The sequence below is a fragment of the Chiloscyllium plagiosum genome, chromosome 46 (genome assembly GCF_004010195.1).
Source record: "Chiloscyllium plagiosum isolate BGI_BamShark_2017 chromosome 46, ASM401019v2, whole genome shotgun sequence".
Classification (NCBI taxonomy): Eukaryota; Metazoa; Chordata; class Chondrichthyes; order Orectolobiformes; family Hemiscylliidae; genus Chiloscyllium; species Chiloscyllium plagiosum.
In genome coordinates this window covers 1097134-1119928 of record NC_057755.1, presented here as the reverse complement: position 1 = coordinate 1119928, position 22795 = coordinate 1097134, and positions in this window count along the sequence as shown.

Below are 22795 nucleotides of genomic sequence, written 5' to 3'. Positions count from 1 at the left end.
GCGCATGTAAGTGGTGTAGTTTTGTCGCCTTGTCAGTTTAGCAATGTCGCACAATTGTACTGCTGTATCCTAAGGGCAGGCTGAGAGTGTGGACTGCATGTGAATTTCAAGGTTGTGGCGCCTGCTGCAGAGTTGGTGCATGAGATGATTGAGGAGTTTGCGAGAGGTGAGGTGGCAAAGTTTCTCTGCGTAGTCTTTGTTGTAGGTTGACTTGAGCGGGTTCATGATCCGTAATCCTTTTGGGATCTTTCCTGCTTGCCTGCATTTGTGTGGAAACTTGATGTCTGTGGTCTTCTTGAAGATTCTCTCCACTTTAAGACGGCAGTTAGTGGTGCCGATAGTAAACATGATTTGGAGATGACGGTGTTGGACTAGGGTGCACAAAGTTAAGAATCACACAACACCAGATTATAGTCCAACTCATTTAATTGGAAGCACTACATTTCAGAGAGCCGCTCCTTCATCAGGTGGTTGTGGAGGCCACAATTGTAAGGCACAGAATTTTTAGCAAAAATTTACAGTGTGATATATTTGAAATTATACATTGAAAAATACCTTGATTTTCTATTGAGGCTTTCATCTGTTCGAATACCATGATAGTTTCGTTTCTTTCATGTGAAAATAACAAAACTTTATTTTTAAAGTTGCATTCTCAGGTTAGCTGTAATAATTGGTGTTAGCTGGACAATATGTTGAAGGTGTTAGTCCCCTGTGTTTTATTGTCTAAACCATGATATTTGTATTGATTCTAATCTAAAAAGTGAGATAATAGAGTTTTACATGAATTCATGTAGTTTGTGTGTATGTGTGTGTGTCTGGTTTGGGGGGTTGTGAGTGTGAGACAGAGTGCATATGTGAGTGTAGAGTGTCTTAAATCTGTGAAGGGGTGCATGTGTGAGTGTGGGAGGGTGTGTGTGTGCCTGGGGTGGGGGTTTGCAAGTGTCTGTCATGTCTACCAACACCACTAATTGCCGGCTTAAAGTGGAGAGGATCTCCAAGAAGATTGCACATATCGACACAAACATCAAGTTTCTACAGAAATGCACGCAAGCAGGAAAGATCCCAAAAGGATTGCGGATCACAAACCCGCTCAAGTCAACCTACAACACAGACCACGCAGAGAAACACAGTGTCTGTCATGCATCCTCTCAGAGACTTAGACCACTCTACACTCACACACATACATATGCACTCTCTCTCATAGACACTCACAATCCCTCACCCCAGACACACACACACTCTCACACTCACACATGCACCTCCTCACAGACTTAAGACACTCTACACTCACATACACACATATCCACTCTCTCTCACAGCCCCCCAACCCAGACACACACACATGCACACATATACGTATATTTTGTGGGGTGAGTTCGTACTTGTAGAATTACATTGTGCTTTTCTCAAAAACTGCATGAATTCATGTAAATCTCTGTTATCTCACTTTTTAGATTATAATTAATATAAACATCATGGCATAGACAGAGCACACAGGGGGCTAACACCTTCAACATATTGTCTAGCTAACACCAATCCTTACAGCTAACCTGAGAATGCAACTTTTAAAAAAAGGTTTTGTGATTTACACATGAAACAAGTGAAACTATCATGGTATTCGAACAGGTGAAAGACTCAGTAGACAATCAAGATTTTTCTCAATGTATAATTTCAGGTACATCACACTGTAAATTTTTGCTATAAATTCTGTGCCTTACAATTGTGGCCTCCACAACCACCTGATGAAGGAGCGGCGCTCTGACATCTAGTGCTTCCAATTAAACCTGTTGGACTATAAGTTGGTGTTGTGTGATTCTTAACTTTGTACACCCCAGTCCAACACCGGCATCTCCAAATCAGGATTGATGTGTGTTGAGCTGTGGACGTGACCTTTTTTGGACTTTCGTAAGGTGTTCGACAATGTTCCACACGGGAGATTGGTTAACAAGCTAAAACCTCAAGGAATACAGGGTGAACTAGCCATTTCGATACAGAACTAGCTCAAAGGTAGAAGACAGAGGGTGGTAGTGGAGGATTATTTTCAGACTGGAGACCTGTCACCAGTGGAATGCCACAAGGTTCGGCACTGGGTCCACTACTTTTCATCATTTATATAAATGATTTGGACGTGAGCATAAGAAGTGTACTTATTAAGTTTGCAGATGACAACAAAATTGGAGGTGTTGTGGACAGTGAAGGAGGTTACCTCAGATTGCAACGTGATCTGAATTAGATGAGCCAATGGACTGAGAAGTGGCAGATAGAGTTTGATTTAGATAAATGTGAGGTGCTGCATTTTGGGAGAAGAACTCTTAACAGGACTTACACAGTTAATGGTAATATCCTAGGGAGTGTTGATGAACAAAGAGACCGTGGAGTGCAGGTTCATAGCTCCATGAAAGTGGAGTCGCAGGTAGATAGGATAGTGTGGTATTTGGTGTGCTTTCCTTTATGGTCAGACCTTTGAGTACATGAGTTGGGAGGGCATCTGGCGGCTGTACAAGATATTGGTTAGGCCACTGTTTGGAATATTGCAGTGCAATTCTGGCCTCCTTCCTTTCGGAAAGTTGTTCAGAAACTTGAAAGACTTCAGAAAAGATGTTGGCAGGGATGGAGGATTTGAGCTACAGGGAGAGATTGAACTGACGAGGGCTTTTTTTACCTGGAGAGTAGGAGGCTGAGGGATGATCTTAAAAGGGGCGTGGATAGGATAAATAGACGAAGTCTTTTCCCTGGAGTGGGGGAGTCCAGAACTGGAGTGTAAAGGTTTAGGGCGAGAGGGAAAAGATATAAACGAGACCTAAGGGGCAACATTTTCACGTGGAGGGAGGCACATACATGGGATGAGCTGCCAGAGAAAGTGGTGGAGGCTGGTGCAATTGCAACATTTAAAAGGCATCTGGATGTATATATGAATAGGTAGGGTTTGGAGGGATATGGGTCGGGTACTGGCAGGTGGCAATAGATTGGGTTGGGATATCTGCTTGGCATGGACAAGTTGGACTGAAGGGTCTGGTTCCATGCGGTACATCTCTATGACTCCAAGAGGTCAAGTTCTGTACGTTCTCTAGTCGGTATGCCCGCATACTGAATGAGAAAACTTTCATATACAGACGTTAAAATTCCTCTCCATTCAAAATTTAACACTGTGGCAATCTCCTGCCATTACAAAGCTATTATTCTTACAGATGACTGAGATATCCTTACAAATTTGTTTCTCAATTTCCCACTGACTCGTCATCGTCTTGGCTATCCCTCGAGGTCAAGGATGATGGTTTTCATTCCGTTGATCTATTTCTGGGTTCCCAACTGGTTGATGAGTCCAATCTTGGCTTTGAAAGCATTAAGGCCAATGAGTTCCAGATGGCAGATCTGACTTTGGTTGCTGCTGCCTCGCTTTCCATGTTCTTCTAATTCTGTACACCTGTTGTTTCGAAAGTTGCTGCTCCTTCTCGGATGATGGATTGCCAGATTTACCTGTCCTTAGTATTGGTTTTCCAGTTGTTGATGTCGATGTTACATTTCTTCATGTTGGCTTTTAAAACGCCTTTGAATCTCTTCTGTTTTCCGCCTATTTTACGTTTGCCTCGTTTAAACTGGGAAGAGAAGATTTTGTTTCAGCAGACGTGCACCTTTCATCCGAACAGCATGGCTCCGTCTTCATTGGGCCACTACCCACTTACTATGCGATTTTTTTAATAGTACAATCACTATAAGGTGATCATCCCTCTATTCATTCTCAGTTCCACCCAAACATCCTGCCTGGATGTGTTTCCAGTAATACTCTCTCTTCGTGCATCCATTATGTTATCCTTTATCAAATAACGTAACTCCCCCTCTTCTCTTGTCTCCCTTTCTTCCTTTCCTACAGGATTTCTATCCTACATCTTCAAGCTTCCTGTCCTGTCAATACCTGAAACATATCTGTGTAATTGCTATGACATCCCAGTCCCATGCTCCGAACCATGCCCCCAGTTCATCTGCCTTCCCTGTTCGGCATGTTTTATGGAAATAAATGCAATTTAATGTATCAGTCCTACCTCGTTCTTTGATTGTTCCTGCCTGTCATGACTATTTGGCTTTCTCCTATTCCCAATAGTAACGATCTGAGACTGATCTCTTTCCTCACTGTCTCCCAGGGTCCCTGCGACCACTCACCCCTCCCTACCACTCCAACCCCACGCCCCTTACACCGACCTCATTGGTTTAAAATTTCCTGAGCAACTCTGGTTAATCTTACTGCCAGTAAATTTGTCCCTTTTCTATTTAGGTGCATTCCGTCCATCTTATACCGGTCACTTCTACCCCAGAAGAGATTCCAATATTCCAGATACTGTATTACTACCCTTGAAGACATCCATTTGAATTCCTGCTTAACTTTCAGTATTCTTCCTTTAGAATCTCATCCTTTTTTCCAGTGTCATTAGTGCCAATGTGTACAAAAACTTCCTGCTGGTCGCACTCTCATTTGAGAATATTCTACGCTCTCTCTGAGAGATCCTTGCCCCCTTCACCATGGAGACAACGCTCCATTCTAATTTCTCGCTGTCGGCCGCAGAAACTTCTGTCTATGCCTCTGACTAGAAAGTTCCCAATCACATCTGATTGTTTGGAACCTGACGTACCCCTCGTTACATTCGAGCCAGTTTCGGTACATGAAACCTGGTTATTCATGCTACATTCCCCTGAGAGTCTACCACCCCTTAAATTTTCAAAAACAGCATACTTGTTTGAGATGGTGATATCAACAAAAGACTCATGCACGACCTGCCTTCCTCCCCTATCTTTTCTGGAGCTAACCTAACTGCATCTGTGACTTTTCTCTGTTACTGTAGCTGATATCCAGCACACACTCCAGCTGTATATTTTCCTCATTGTCTCTAACTACTGCTCCAGTTGATTTATGCGATTTGATAGAATTCGTAGGCAAACACACTTAATCATCAGTCATTTGGAAACTCTCCTGAATCTCCCGCATCTGACAGGAAAGGCTGATCACTCTATGAAGGATGTTCTTTACACCTTAACAATCTCTCGACTCAGAAAATTATAGAGTACTACCGCTCTAAAACACACTATTCCAGGCTAACTTAGTGCCTGTGTTTTATATTTTAAAATTTTAGTCAAGAGACGTATATCAATAAACATACAACCAAAGAAAGCTCACCCTACTAACTACTGTAGACTTACAAAAAAAGAAGTCAGTAAGATAAAATTTAAAAACTATGCTCTTATCTGCTCCCGTGCTGTGAGCTCTCCCACATAGATTCCTTTAAGCTCAGCTGTTTGTTCCTTTTTCCCAGGTGCACTCTGATGCCCAGAAATGCATGAACTCAGACAGCAAAGGCAGCAGCTGTGCAGCACTGCTGCGTCAGACAGGAGTGTATGTTTCTTTCTCTCTCTGTCCCTGAGCATGTGGTGCCTGCCTTTGTGTCTCTTCCACCTTTTCAAAGAGCTGTTGTTCGAATGCAAAATTAAAATAGGGAAATGTGACATTTCTACTGCAATCTCTACACTGTCTGACTCAAATAATTCTTTTTAATGTGCTCATTGATATTTTATGAATAAACTACATACTTCAAAACTGAACAGGTCAATTATTGAACATGGCTGCTGCAATACATGTACAACTCTCTGTTGTGTTCTGATTATGTCAGGGGCAACTAATCTTGGAACTGATCATCTAAATATACAGAAGTTCATAGTAAAATACTTCACTTCCCTTCTTTAAAAGAAAGACTTTACATTTTATGATGACAGTGATTTAGCAAATTAGCAATATTAATCTAATGATCAAATTCATAAATTTGCATGCTCCAATCTTCGTTACAATTATTTGTCCCTGTAACAATTACTTTGTGCATGATAAAAAAAAAATGAATCTGCAGACATTTCTTCAGGGGAAAACCGAAGGGTAGTCACAACCCTCTGGAATGCACTTTACCTCTGCACAATGTTCCAATGATACTTGCTGGAAACGTAAAACACAGAAATAGGCCATTCAGCCCACCAAATGAATTCAGTTTAACACTCCTCAGTCTTTCTGGAATCCCGTAGAACTGCAGGAAAGTTAAGGAACTGAAAGCGCTTATTCATGTCTCCATCAATTGAATAAACTAGCTCCTGTTCTGATCCGACTTTCCAACACCTGGCCCACAGGTTTTGAAGGTTACCTCATTTCAGGTGCAGATTCAGGTTCCCTTTAAATGTGTTCTGCTTTGCCTCACACACAAACCAAAATTGGAAGTGAATTCCGGACACACAATGAATAAAAGGCTTCGTCTTCATGTCCCTTATAATCCTTCCATCAACTTTTTTCACTCTGTCTCCTGGTAAAGGTATCCTGAGTTCTGTGTTGCAAGTCTCCATTCAAGACCCTGAATAGTGTGGATACCTCAATCACATCACCTCTCATTCTGCTCTGTTCAAGACAAAATGACCTTATCCATCTTTCTTCGATACTACAGGAATTTCCACACACTGGCAACATTCTTATAAATCCCTTTTAGTCTCTCCTCAGAGAAAAACTGTCCTTACTATGAGGTGATGACCAGTACTGTGCACAAAACCACAGCTTTGAGCCATCTAGTGTCTCATGTAGTTCTATTATTACAGGTCTGGCAGGGAATGAGGGAAGGTTCTGAGTCGGGTCTGGTGCAGTGTGAAAGAGGAGTAAATGTTGGAGGTATAATATTGAATTACATCTCAGTGTAGATTTTAGATCACGGTCTGAGGCATATAATGAATCTCAAAGAGTATAGTTGGGCGAAGTCTGGTTGAAGTGAGGGGTTAGTTTATTAGTTTCTCAGCTGTTAGACTATTTGTTTCATAGCCTCACGTCTGTTCCGATACCAGGTGATTAATTCCAGAATAAGTCAAACCCCAGACAGAAATTCAGCTTGATGGATCACAAGCTTATTTCTTTTGTTCTAACAAAGTGATCTCTTGCTGAACTGTAAATACAAAAAGCTGCAAGTATTGCTTCCATAACAAGACGGAAGTTTGTTACAAACCAAATGATGATAAAATAGAATAAGTCAAACGATATACTTATAACACAGACTCAAAGACATTGAACACGGAGTAAATGTATAATCTCATTAATCTCAAAACAATGTTAAACGAAATGAAATAAAATGACTTTTAGGTATTACACCACTCCCAGTGCCATTCCAAAGAAAATGCACACTGTGTAAAATTCACACCAGATTCTCTGTATCGAACATTTATGTATACAATTGTGACAGCTAGTTTTAAACTGGAACTGCAGTAAATTTCTTCCAGGAGCTACCACACAGCTTCGGGTCAATATACTCGGCTGTAAGTATTCACTTCAGAGCTTTTAAAAAAAAAATCCAAACACTTCAGTTTGGGATCAACACAACATGTTCACTCCAAGGTAATGTGATTGACGAACTCGCTCATTCACTTCTCATCAGCACAGATCGATACAGACACTCAGTACCAAGTCTTAAAAGGACGAAAAGAAATGACAAAAATGATAAAACTGAAACTATAAGTTTCTCGGTCAATTTTTTTTCCTCACTCTCAAATTTCAAAAGTCTCCAACAAATCTTTGAAACTCCTTTAATACAATGCTGGGTTGCAACCTGTAAAAAAATGAAGAACAGTTCATTCTTGCACAAAACCATTCAGCCTACAGCCAGACTTCAACAGCAGTTCTTTTTAAAAAAACTGCTGTAGTTACAGAAATACTTCCAAGTTAACTATAAACTTCAGAAGTACAGTGAACCCCGCCACTTATTTACTCAAAAACCAAAACCAACTCGCCCAGCATGTTATTGCACTCTCTTCATAAAATACCATCGTTCATATTTTTGAAAAGTGACTATCGTATATACTTATATATTGGTTGAATGTTTCAGACTATTTTTAAAAGTTCAATTTAGAGGATCGACGAATTGATGGGCACAAGCTTTGAGGGGCTGAAATTTCTGTTACAGTTAGATGTACCGTATTATCATCAAAAGTGATTTGATGGCACAACTAATCCCGGGTAAAGAAGAAAAATGCAATGAATTACGGTAAAGGTAATTACCACATAAAAGCAAGAGACCAGTACGAATATTTAACATTTCAAAGATTAATTGAACTTCTGTAAAATCACACTATTTAATATGCTCATGGCCTGGTATAATGGTGCAGTTAAAATGAAACATTCACTTAATTTTGAATGTGTAAGCGCCATGAACTTTTCTGCCAAGTTCTTCTATTTCATTTACATTTACTCTCATATGTGAGGAACGTCAACAACATTAGCAAATTTGTCAACAAATTAAAGATACACCGGCATATAGCGAATGTATCTCACTTATATTCAGAAACAATGACAATATTAAAATAATGAACATTTTTTTAACGATATTAACCTTTGGATGTATAGCAAACCAAGTGTGATAAGTATCGATAGACTTAATACCTTTCTAAATGAATGAATGAATAAAACAATGCTGTAGTAAACCAAGTGCAGTAAGTAGAGTTATGGATGAGTGAATGAATGAATGAATCACAACATCACAAACAAGGAGTGATGAATAGAGTTCCAGTCATGAATGAATGCGATTTTGTTTAATGAAACATTAAACAAAGTCTATGAAAGCATGCAGTTTCTTTTGTGAGAGGTTTATAATGCAATGTAATAGGGTTTACGTAGACCTGAGTATATATGAAGAATACAAGAATTTTTGGCTAAAAGTAAGGGTTCGACTTATGCATGAGTTCGACCTTTAAACGACATAGACACAATTACATTCCTTAATTCTGTCAAAACTTTCTGTGATCGCCAGTTGAAATAGGGATTTCTGAAAGGTTCCAAGAAGAGATGAATAATTATGAATGGAAAGTTCAGCTTCTCACGCAATTATTTCAGAATCTGCCAAGATAGGTTGTCCAAAAAGTCTCCATAGTGTGAGACTAAATCATTTATCGGTTGCTGCTGTGTGACGGTGGCCTCAACATGCAATGTATCAATGTTAATTTCAGAGTTTAAGTACAGATAATTCTCAGACAGATTCACACAAATTCAATTCTTCAAGGTACTTACCAGGAATTGTTCCAATAAGAGGCTAACTTAGTGCCGATCTTTATATTTTGACATTTTAACCAAGTGACAGAACTCAATAAAACCTATAACCATAAAGAAACCAATTCACTCGCTATTGCAGATCCCCAAAAATATCAGCAAGATTACACTTAAAAACTATTCACTTTTCTGCTCCTGTGCTGTGAACTCTCCCACACAGTTTCCATCTTTTCTTAAAATGTGGTGGTTTGGTTTTTCTTTTCCCCATACTTCCAAAACAATGCACCATCTTATAAAACAATAATTACTCTTCCAGTATTTTCTGGAAGTCAGCTCTGACGTCTAAAATACCTCAAAAAAGAAGCAACTCTTAAAACCACAAACTTTTCCCGTTTCCAGTTAGGAATTTATAGAATTGTCTGGTCACTATTTTACAAAAACATGAGTGGTTGCACTTGAGTAGATGTAATTATTTGATGGACAATGCGAGCAGAGCTGAGAAAGTTTTGTTTCATTATTACCAGTACAAACCACAACCTAAGCCTGTGATGATAAACTGATGATCTGTTATCTCACTGACTCCCTCATACTTAGTTTCAGAAAGTTTAAAATTCCTTGCTATGCTAGCAAATGTTCTAATTTTGCTTGTAAATTCAGTCAGCAAAAATGTAAACAACAAATGTGACTTCGTTTTATTGCATTCTCTGCATTAACAGACACAAATTGTTTTGAATATGCTTGTTGATATTTCATGAATAAACTACGCAATGCAAATCAAAGCAGACAATTCAGTACTGCAATTACTGAATATGAAAGCTCCAATCCATTTTATAATAACATATGATCTGATCAAATTCTGTTCTCTCTGACTCTGTTGTGTTCTGATCATTTCAGGGGGAATTTATATTCAGAGTGACATTCTGAATACTCAGCAGTTAATAGAAAATATAAAATTAAACAATGCTCTTTCAAAAATAATTGTTTTTTGTAATGAGAATAAGTAAACAAGCTGAACAATTTTAAACTAATGCATTGATAAATTCCTATGTTCTAAACTTAGTTAATATTCCTACTCCACATGTAAAATTCCTTTATGCATTTTAAAAATTATGAAGATACAAACATTTCTTTAGGGAACAACTGAAGGTAGTCACAGCCCTCTGGAATTCAATTTGACAATCCACAGTGTTCCAGTGGTGGAAACGGACATGACAGAAGCAGACCATTTAACCTACCATCTGAATTCAATTTAACACTCCACAGTCTTTGTACTAACCCATAGAACTGCACGAAAGCTATTTCACTGAAAGAGGTCATTCATGTCTGCATCAACTGAATAAAGTAGCTACCTGTTCTTATCCTACTTTCTATCACCTAGCCCACAGTGTTGAAGGTTTCTACATCTCAGGGGCAGATCCAAGTTCCCTTTACATGGGTAAGGGCGGTCACCTCAAGCCACCAACCAAACTGGGCAGTGAATTCAAGACACACCATCATCTTCTCAATGAAATGGTAGGCCTCATGTCCTCGATAATCCTTCCAACATTTTTTTATCACTCTGTGTCTCCTGGCAAATGTTCTTCTATTCGGGGAGACAAGTCTCTATTGAAGACCCTGATTATTTTGTGCATCTCAATCAACTCTCATTCCAACTCTGTTCAATGGAAATGACCCGTACCCTATCCATCTTTCCTCACTGCTGCAGTAATTTCCACACGTTGACAACATGTTTGTAAATCTCTTCGTTACTCTGCTCAGAGTAATTCTGCCCTCACTGCTCGGTGATGACCAGTGCTTTGCACTAAACTGTTGCAATGAGGCACTCAGTGTCTCATTGAGTTTCAGTGTTACACGTCTGGCAGGCCTGAGGAAATTTATTTTACGTAGACTTAGATGCAGAGTCAGAGCGTAGTAACTTTGGGAGGTGTAATATAGAATTACATTTCAGTGTGGATGTCTGATCAGGGTCTTGGGCATATGTGGATCTGGACTGATATAGTTGGGGTGAAATCTATTTGAAGTGTGGGGTTAGTTTATCAGTTCCTCGGGAGATAGTGTCAGTGTTTAATCGCCTCACTTTTGTTCTGATATCAGCTGATTATTTGCAGTACAAGCCAGATCCTCGACAGAAATCCAGCTTGATGGATCATAACCTTATTAGTTTTGATTTAACAACGTGATCTCTTGCTGAATCATAAACACTCAATGCTGCAAATATTGTTTCCACAACAAAACAGAAGTTTATTACAAAATAAAATGATAATAAAATAGAATAAACGAAACTTCATACTTATAATGCAGATTCAAATGCAATGAACACGCAGTAAATGTATAATTCTCATTAACTTCAAAACAATGGATAAATGAAACAAAGGACACGACTTTTATATTTCATACAAAACACGACTTCCAGTGCCGTTCCAAAGAAAACAAGCCTCATGTAACATTGACGTCAGAATCCCTGTATCTATCACTTGGATAAATGACTTGTGACTGCCACTTCTAAACTGGAACTGCAATACATTTATTCCTGGAACTACCACACACGTGAGTGTCAACGTACTCAGATTTAAACAACCTCTACGGAGCTTCTTTTTTGAAACAACACTTCTGTCTGGGACCAACACAACATTTTCATTCCAAGACAACGTGATTTACTAAAACTGTCATTTCCTTCACATGAGTACAGATCTTCCTGGAACTAAGCGAAATGTCAATAGTGATAAAAGTGAAAGTAAAGCTTTCTAATTTCCACACTGTAGGGAATCAAATCTAATTTAAGGGTTTCTTCCTTAATCGCAAATTCCAGAACCGTCTAATAAATCTTTCAGACTCCATTAAAACCATGCTGGATTGCAAGCATCAAAAATAAACAAAGGTTCACTCGTGCACACAGCCATTAAACTTACAGCCAAACGTCAAAAGCAATTTTAGTAACAAATTGCTGTGATTACAGAAATAATCCAAGTTAACCGTTAACTTCAGATGCACAGAAAAGCCCACTGTTCATTCACTCAAGAAAACCAGAAACAAACTCAAACCAGATGATTCTGCACTCTCTGCATAAAAATTCCACCGCTTATATATTTTCTTTCAAAGTGAATCATTTTCTTAATTACACCAAAACTCTCCGTCGTCCCCGAATGAAGTAGAGATGAATAATTTCCCAGGCAGTTCCTGCGGAATCTGTGGTGATGGAGTTTCCAGAGGGTGTCTGCAATCTGAGACTAAATTACCGATCGTCTGCCATTGTGTGACTTTTGCACACATGCCATAGACCATTGTCAGTGGCAGAGTGAACCCGCAGAGAACCCTTAGAGAGATTCACATAAATTCAATATTGCCCGGCACTTATCAGGAATTGTTACAGTCGTGTATAATATTGTCCGCACATGATCAAATGAGAAGGTTTTTTTTAAATCTGAGTCTCTTTGTGCAGGAAATTTCTCTGTACTCAATGCCGATGTGATACATACTCAAAGCCTTTTATTTATGCCTGCTGACAGGTACATTACAATGTGGTTCAATTGATTTATTTAAACCTTTGCACAAATAAGTGACAGTTGTCACAGAGTATTTTTAGAACTGACATTTATTGGATGACACAAATCTCAATCGGTCAACAGCAAACATTGGAAAATACGTGTGGGATAAAATCATAGAATACTTCCAATGTAGGAAGCAAGCCAATTAGCCCATCGAGTCCATAGCGACCCTGCAAATGGCATCCCACCCAAACCAATGCGCTGGCCCTGTGAGGCGGCAAGGCTCGCCATTGAGCTACTGTGCCACCCTACATACCAGCATTAACACCATCTATCCAACATTAAAATCTCATTTTATTTCAGTGTCCTCCTTCCCTTGCTTTTGTCCATTTGCAAATTAAATTTCGGTTGTTAATTGTGTCTCTGAGAAATGTTCTCCTCAACACTGGGATGTAGTATCCGTGGCTGTTCGGTAAAGTGATGATAGTTGACTAATGGAGACAACGCATTATAGGTTTTAGTAAATCAAACATCCAAGTAGAATTTCTCACCCTATATGAATAAAACTTCTGAATCGAATATAACTTCACCAATTCAGGCAATAATTGAAACAAGTAAACTAACACACTGAAAAATACACTCAAAAATTACATAAGCTCCAATCAATACAGATTCTCCACTCAGGATTAAAGTGTCCTGTACATGTTTCAGAGCTGACACTGAGACACACACGATCTGTGTAGCAGCACACAGGATGAGCTATTCTCTGTTCCCTGCAGTGTACTGCACATGTACAGAGAAGAAACCGAAAACATCTGACTGTTGATGGGACGGAACAGCTTCCAGCGAAATGGTGGAGTGAGGCTAGGGAGGGAGTTGTGCACCTACAAGAATGCAGAAATGGCGAACTGTGGAAATGTTTGAGTGGGAATCAATGTTGTCAATGAGGCCTGCGATGATGGGAAATGGGACTTGGTGTGATACATGATAAAGGATAGCAAACAGAGCATAGGAATAAATGTTTCATTTTCATGTTGTCGTGCTGATATTAGTTAATACCACAAGGATCGCTTCTCCAGACACAGCCATTTATAATCTCCATCAATGATGGGATCATGTGTGATGTTTGTGGATAACACAATGTGAGGTGATACAGTAAAAGGCAAGGAGGACATAGGATCGCTGAGAAGGGGAAGGACAGGTTCAATGAGTGAATGAACACAAAATACTCTGTGCAATATAATGTGGAGAAATGTGAGGCATTTTTCATTCATTGCAGTCTTGGAAAGATTTCAGACTATCGCAAATCATTTAGATGGTCATCCTAGATCCAAGTTAAGCAGCAACAAGAAACGTTTCCGCCAATTCACTGCCAGTAGTTTCCAATATTCTCTTGAAAATTCTACTCTTCTAAGACCGTTCTAAATAGGGGAATTCAACCCTGGGTTTATGTCATTTAACTTCCTTATCATTGAACCCTTGCTGTCCAGCTATCATTCTGGTCAATCGATATTGCACTCAAATAGACATGGATTCCCAACTCATCTTTTTTTTGTTTTTCCAGATTTATAAAGTCAGTTTGGTGCTGTGTTAACATCAAATGACAGCAGTGGACAGACCTAAAATGACTGATTGACTCTTCCAGAACCATTAGTCCTGACTTGATGAAGTCCAGAATGGTATTTTGTCTCAGTGCCTAGGATCGAGAACGTCATAGAAAAACCTCAGCACATTTTTGTGGAGAGGTGGACTGTGGGTTGGAAAGGGGTGGGAGTTGGAAAGTGAAGAGCCCATGGTCCTGGTCCACATTGGCACCAATCCTTCAGAGTCTGGCGACCTGCCATTAATCACCTTTTATTTACAAATGCAGCGCCGTTGACAGTGGCCTGTCACTGAGTTAGGTATTCAGCATCTCAATATCCCTGAAATTCACCTTTAACAATCAGCCAGGTCTCACTGACTGGCCCAAATTAACAGCCCCAATCAGGGATTTCATATCCAATCAGATCCAGCTCCCCAACTTCATGACAATCATTACCAGGAGAAAAAGGATTGATTTTGTGAAAGGGGAAATTCGCAAATCAGTCAAGAAATTCAAAAGTTGATCAATGGGTGACTTTGCGTGTTTATTAGGCCGAAGAACATGTGGTTGGAAACACTGGTTCTAGGTGGAAGGGCTTTGGACGTCTCAATTATTGGAAATGTTTTTCAGGCTGGAGCGATCTGAATACATTGTGTTTGTTTTGTTTTAATTGGATGGGAATTGCAAGCCAGCTGAGGAGGCATGCGACTCTTGTTGGGAATATTTAATCAGAATTTTCAGAGTTTTGGGAATCTGGGATCAATCTCAGTGAGGAGAGAAATGGAGCTGGCCATGGGAAGTAGACAATATGTGAGTGAAAAAGAAAAGCAGCAGAACCACATTCTGGATCTCTTATGATGGTGTGCTTTTGAATCCTAGTCTTCAGGATCAAACACTTCCCTCCCATGCCTCACAGATTTAGGGACAAAGTTATTTCCAGCGTGTTACCTGTTGATTTTCGTGGCATCCTCAATAACTTTTGCGTTAAATTACAGTTGAAACCTGACTCTTCTTATTTTGACTTTATAACTAAATGCAAGCTATTTTGTCAGAAACAGACTCAATCAATACATCAATATGTTGAACTGTTCACAACCGTTCAAGGGCCTAAAGCCACAGTGCACATTGAAAGAACAAAGAAAACTTAAAGCCCAGGAACAGGCCAATCGGCCCTCCAAGCCTGAGCCAATCCAAATGTACTGTCAAAACCTGTCGGTCAATTCCTATCCATCTGTATCCCTCTGCTCCCCACCTACTCATGCATTTATTTTAACGCATCTTAAATAAATCTACAGTGACTGCCTCTGCCACCTCTGCTGGCAACGCGTTCAAAACGCCCACAACCCTCTGTGTGAAGTACTTGCCGCATGTATCTCCCTTCAACTTTCCACCTCTCACCTTGAAAGCATGACATCTCGTTATTGAATCCTTCACCCTTGGAAAAATAAACTTGTCTCTATCCACTCTGTCTATGCTCTTCATGATTTTGTAAACCTCCATCAGGTTTCCCCCATCTCCTTTTTTCTAATGATAATAAACCTAACCTACTCAAGCTTTCTTCATAGCTAGCACCTTCCATGCCAGGCAACATCCTCGTAAACCTTCTCTGCACCCTTTCCAAAGCGTCCACATTCTTTTGGTAATGTGGCGTTGAGGACTGTACACATTATTCTAAATGCGGCCGAACCAATGTCTTGTATAATGTTAACACGACATGCGTTCTCTTATACTCAATACCCCGTCCAATGAAGGCAAGCATACTATATGCCTTCGTGACCACTCTACCCACCTGTGCAACAACCTTCAAGGTACAATGAACCTGCACTCCCAGATCTCTCTGCCCATCAACTTTTCCCAAGGCTCTTCGTTCATTGTATAATTTGCTCCAGAATTAGACTTGTCTAAATGCATCACCTCACGTTTGTGTGGATTGAAAACTATCCGCCCCTTTTCCGCCCAACTCTCCAGTCTATCTGCATCCTGACAAAGGCTTTCTCATAGTTAAGACTGATAAGGCAGGATTCCAAACTTACTATTCCACATGTAAGCAATTATATTGCTGAAAGGGCTAATTTATTTTATCTTGCAGCATTGAATTGACACAAGAGCACAGTTGCAAGCATAAAGCAATGTATTATATTTTTTTCAAGAAATGAGACAGCAGTATGTAACAGCATTATTGTTTTTGGGAGGAATAAACATAAAATGCTCAAATTGCTTATTAAGACGGAGAATGAAGAAATTGCATTTGAAATTCAGAGCTTTCAATCTAAAAAAGAGAACAAGAAGGAATTAATGTATAAATTGGCAAAATGGATTATGTTCTCAGTGGATAGGCAATGCTGTTGGTGCAGAGCAGTCGGATACAATTGCAGATCTTGTCTCCAAAGCTAATTTTGGAGATTCCACACCACGTGTTGGTGTGCAATTTCCTGTCTAAGACCTTCTCATGGTTCAGACTAATAAGGCAGGGTTGCAAACTCACTATTCCAAATGTAAGCAATTATATCGCTGAAGTGCTGAAAGCTCTCACGGATATTACTGCCAAGTACAGCACAAATTTGGTTGGGGTGATCCCACAGCAGACCTGACCAAGTTGGTAATAATCTCAGGCAGGAGTCTGTAAAGTATATTTAGCAGTGAAACAAGTCGTCAGTCCTCCCTGTCCACCTTCTAATTGTAGATGAGAGGGATGATGCCTTTCCTTTTAGATTCACACAGGCTACCTGTTCGAAGTATACTATTGTGAACTTCCAGCAGGTCCCAGCCAATCAAGTGCCAGAGAGATGGAAATAACTCAGCTGGCAAGCCATCGCTTTTGAAAATTGTACTCTTTTCTAGGGTCTTGAGGGCCTTAGGCAGGTCCTCCAGAGGTAACTGCTGATACAGATTCTCTTGTCTGCTATCATCTAACACCTCCGTGGTAGAAGAGAGGAACTACTGGGAAGCCGTACTGTCTGTGCAGTTCGTGTCATATGGACTGGCATAAAAGGATTTGCTGATTCTCAGGACGTTCCTCCCGGTGGTTGCTCTGTCAGTAGAAATCCCTTTAATCCAGACTCATCCGAGAATTTTTCCCAAGGCCTGGCTTCACAAACAAAGAAAGGTTGTTTGGTCTGTTTCTTTTATCACAAGCTGTCTCAAAGGCCACAAGATATTCTCAGCTAACAGTTCCCAGTTCAAAGCTCGAAGCACGTTTTATTAACATAATACAAATAACATAAACACAATCAGCTCCGATGCACAAAAGTATTTGTGTGACTCAAACAGCTCCAACACTTACCAATTCATAATGTATATTATACACCTAAAACATGAAATAATACGAATATAAATGACTTGCAGAAAGAAAGTGAGTGTCTTTTTGCCAAATTCGTAGATAACACAAAAATAGGTGGGAAGACCAGTTGGCACATCGTACGTGCTTTCTTGGGTACGGGGATGATGGTGGTCTTCTTGAAGAATATGAGGCCTTCACCTTACTCGATGGAGATGGTGAATATCTCCACCAGTTGGTCCTTACAGGATCAAAGTGCACGGCCAGGGAATCCATTCAGGCCCATCGCATTCCTTGTGTTGACCCTCAGCAAGACAGTCCTGACATTTGCAGTGGTGAACGAGGGAACAGATATGTCTGGGGTTGTTGGGCCATGCATCACTGCGCCACTCGCATTCTGCTCAAGCCGAGCAGTGAAAGCATTGAATGCCTCAGAGAGTGACCTGTCTTTGTCTGCTATCGTGCTCTGCTGCATTTTGCATCCTGTAATGTTATTTAGTCCTTGCCACAGGTGGCAAGAATCCCTTTGAGAGGTATGGGTCTCTCATGTGGTATAGTACTCTCTCAGCATCCCTGATCGGCGTGTCGAGGTTAGGTCTGCATTCCCTGTCTAGGTCTGGCTCTTCCCACTTGAATGTTGTTCTCTGGTCTTCAGTGTGGAGTGGATATCGTGGTTCACCGATGGTTTACGCTTGGGGAGCACTCAAATTAACGTCTTTAATACAGTATTCCATAATTTGTTAATGATGTCCGTGATGGTGGTGGTTACTCATACAGGTTTTCTGCTGAGTATCTGATCATGTCCAATCCGCGAATTCCAAGCAGTCCCAGAGATTTTCTTTCACAACATCAGATCACCGTTGACCTTCCTTTTGTGAAGAGTCCTCCCATTTCAGCTTCTGCTTGTAAGCTCTTTCGACATGAACGAGAGGCTAGGAACTGAGGGTACAGCCTCAGAGTGAAGTGAACACCCTTCAAACTGAGTTGAGTATGAATTTCTTCAGCCAATCGATGGAAATCATTGCCGCAGATGGCTGTGGAGATCAGGATATTGAATGTGTGATGATGCTGTTCCTTTAAAAAGGTTGTGTTATCGTGGTGGGTTTTTTTAGTGTTTGCAAATGCAAATGTGCTGGGGTTTCTAGTTTGGACGTGTTGTCGGGCCAATTTCATGATACCTTACAGACACTGCCTCAGTAAAATGCTTTTTAGAGTAAAATAAAATAATGAGAATGGAGTGGTGAATTCTCACAACTTACCTTTTCTCTTGTCTGGTTTAGTTTGGTTTGGTTTGGGTGTTACCAAGCAGTCAGTTTTTTTAGATTGCTGGTAAAAGGAACAGCTACAGGGAAGAAGTTGATTCATGCTGAATCTCTCCCTGACATCTCTCCTGTAAATCCCTGTGTTTGATTTTGCCTGCTTCGCCATGGGGTGCTAAGGAGGACTGTTGCAGGAATTTGGAGATATCATTAATAGTTTTCAATTAGGTTAATATACTCTGTCTTATGTTCTCTTTTGTTTATGTTCTCTTCAGTAATCAGTAAATATATCCTGTTTATTTAAAACCGAGGCATGCTGATCAGTTCCATCACTCGTGGAGTTTTCACACTAAACCTGCTCAAAGCAAATAGAAAAGTATGGGTCTGGGCTACCATCCTGACATGTTATGAGAGGGTCTAATCTGGTCCTTTACAAACGTATTAAAAATAGACGTATATGTGTTCCTGATTGTGAACAGAATCAAAACTTATGGGGAGAAGGCAGAAGAATAGAATTGAAAAATAGATCCTCCATGATCAAATGGCAGAGCTGACTCGATGGGATGAATGCACTAATTCCGGTCCTGCATTGTATATCCTAATGATCCAATTTGTAACATTATTTATAGTGGAACACAAACACCTTCAGCAAGAAAACAATATTTATAAATTGTATCCTTGGTTCAAAAATGGACAAAAGAACTGGCATCCTGCCTTTCTCTGAATATTAGATCAGATTAGATTCCCTACAGTGTGGAAAAAGGCGCTTGGGCCAACAAGTCCACACTGACTCTCCGAAGAGCAACCCAACAGACCCATTCCCTTACATTTAACCTTTCACTTAACACTACGGGCAATTTAGCATGGCCAATTCGGCTAAACTGCATATTTTTCTTTTGGACTGTGGGAGGAAACCCACGCAGATACAGGGGGAATGTGTAAACTCCACACAGACAGTCGCCTGAGGTGGGAATTGAACCCGGGTCTCTGGCATTGTGAGGCGTCAGTGCTAACCACTTTACACACTGTCTTAATTCATCCATTAAACTTAGGTCCTTGAACTGAAGTAACAGTTCATATCTCAGGGTGTAGGAGGTACCGATACTGATATTTAGACATTTCCCAGGTTGCCATAAATATGCCATTGCGAGCCATATGTGCACCATGACCTACTGTAGGGTTCACTTGTCCTTTTTCAGGAGAGGGAGTCTCATGATCAGACAAAGACAGAACCACATCCATAGGGGCACAAAAACCCACCCACATCATCATCATCACATACACATGCACAAAAAACATACCCACACACAAAAATACAGTCAAAGTAAGATATAGGAAGATACTGATAAAAAAAACACACACACTTGCAACTCACCCACATGCACATTCGCACAATAACAGTCAAATTGAAATGTGAGAACACACCTAACGAAGATACATTAACATTACCACACCCTCATAACACATGCAGGAATACAGAAGGGGATACACCCCTCACAGATGTCCATGTGCTCAGAGACAGTCAGAAAAACAGACATGATGTGACACAAAGGAACACGCATAGGTACGGACAGAATGCACACACATCCACAGACACAGAAATACAGTCATACTGAAAGAGAGGAACAAATCTACACACACACACACACACACACACACACACACATATACACACACACACACACGTGCAGACATACTGACAGGGGAAGGAACACTCCCACGTGCATACCAAATGCACACATATCTGTACACACAGAAATACATTTATACCGAGATATAGCAACACATCCCCACACAGACACAGTATCACAGCCACACCCCTACACATATATATAAAAGATCTCAGAGTAAGAGACATCGCACACCAACCTGCAAAAACTGACAGAAACTTCTGAAACATACACATGCACACATTAAAACGCAGTTACTGAAAGATAACACAATGAGATATCGACAGAGAGCGACACTCAGGGACAAATAAAGACAAACTCACAGAGAGGCATAGAGAGATCCTGATGGGGACACAGAAAGATCGGAACACATGGACAGATAGCCTAACATAATCTGAACAACACATTCACCTGCTTAAACACAAGCATATCCAGGCAAAGACACACACCGCACTCCCACAATAATACACGGACACTCAATGGCGCACCCACATGGAGTCACAGAATTATCATGAAATGCTGACAGCAACACCCACACACACTCTCACACATCCACAACCTGACAGTCTTAGGACTGTAACCCCACACACAGACACAACACAACAGATGTGCATGTCCAAAACTCACACAGATACACAATCACACAGGCACAGTAACATACACCCACATAAAACACTCACCTTCACAGAAACACTCTCATACAGACTGAATAACATACCCAAACACATAAACACATGAATTTGAAGTCACATACAATACTTTGCAATACACGCAAAGTGAAACACACACAGATGCATAAGCAGAGTCATAATGTGACACACTCAGTGACGACCAAAACCGAAAGACACACACACAGTGTGCGATCCCAACAAAGGCAATTAATTACCCCCCCAACAACATAGAGACACAAAGAGACCCTCACACACTGAACGGGAAACGCCTCCCTCCCAGCCACAGGAAGAGGAAATGGAAAGGATCAAAGTTCAGCAGACTTACTAACAGTAATGTGTCATAGGATTGCTAGCTGTATCTGTGTCTGACTGGTCAATGTGAGGAAAATACACAGAGAGTGCGAGGGAGAGAGAGGGAAAGAGAGACAAAGAAGGATAGGCACAGAGACTGACAGAGAGACAGACAGACAAACAGGCAGAGAGAGGGAAAACGATACAGATAGGCAGAGTCACATAGAGTGAGACAAGCAGAGAGATAGAGAGAAACTGAGTAAGAAGCTGAGAGATGGGGATAGTGCGAGAGAGGAGGAGAGGAACAAGAGAGACAGAAAGAGGCAGAGAGAGAGAAAGCAATATCCTTGTGAAGAGTATCGACTGAAAGTGGACTCAATTATCTCTTTCAGTGTGCAACTCCAATAGCCAATTCAGATGAGGGGATCACCAGCACCCGGAGCCTTTCCTTGCTGTAATAAAGTGTTTATTGCGAGCTGAACAGAGAGAGTCTGTCAATTCTCATGGTGCAGGAGGGACTGTTTCTGTCCCTTCTCCTCCCCACACACTGCTGGGGAAATGCAGTGACCCCCCTCCTGCTGGCCTTTAACACTCATCCAAAGGACAGTCCGTGAGGACCAAATATTCCAAGTGAACACATCACTCACAGCCAGTCCATCATTTAGAATCATTCCTCCAACCTCTTTCCATCATAAATGAAGACTCTATGTGACCAGTTGCTGAACCGCATTCCTGAAATTCATTCTGAACTTGGGCAGAGTCGCTGCATAAAATAATGTGTTCGTGCTGAAACTAAAATCCGTCAGCATTTCTCCAGACCACGTGAACTTGGTCAGACGCCAGTTCCACTAACGATGTACCTATTCATTGCGAAAGTAGAGGATGTTTGCACCGTGTACTACTCACAGAATTTTGAGGCTGATGGATATGGCGAGGAGGGAAATGACTGACTTCCTCCGGCGCTCCATATCTGTGTCTTTGTGACTGTTTCCCTTCCTCTGACCCCTCAGGTTAGGCTTTTTCTGTCCAATATTTTCTCTTCATTTTCAGGCAGCAAATGGTCACAAAACGATCAAAGGAGAAAAGGACAGTGAACCAGACGGAACAGTCTGTGGCAACACGGATCAGGACAAAGATAATTCTGCACACAGGGGTGATGGTGAGTAAACAACCTTTGCAGTAAAGTGCATTCCATCGCCACAGCATGATCTTGGTGAGAATGAACAGTAGATCCGACATTGCCATAGCCAACAGGCAGCCTGTGTGCAGAACGAGAGGCCACACTTTCCTCATGAGAGAACCAAAATCAGCAGGAAATTAACTGAAAGAGACCGAATGTATGATACGAATCGGAAGTCATTGATCAAACATATTCTATGTCTGCCCAGACAGCAATGGAAGATCTTCATATCTAACTTGAACAGGGAATTGACAGATGGCAAAAGGTCTTAATTTTTTAAGGTGAATCATAAAAGGTTTGGAGACATTTGAGAAAAAGACTTTCACCCAGATAGTGG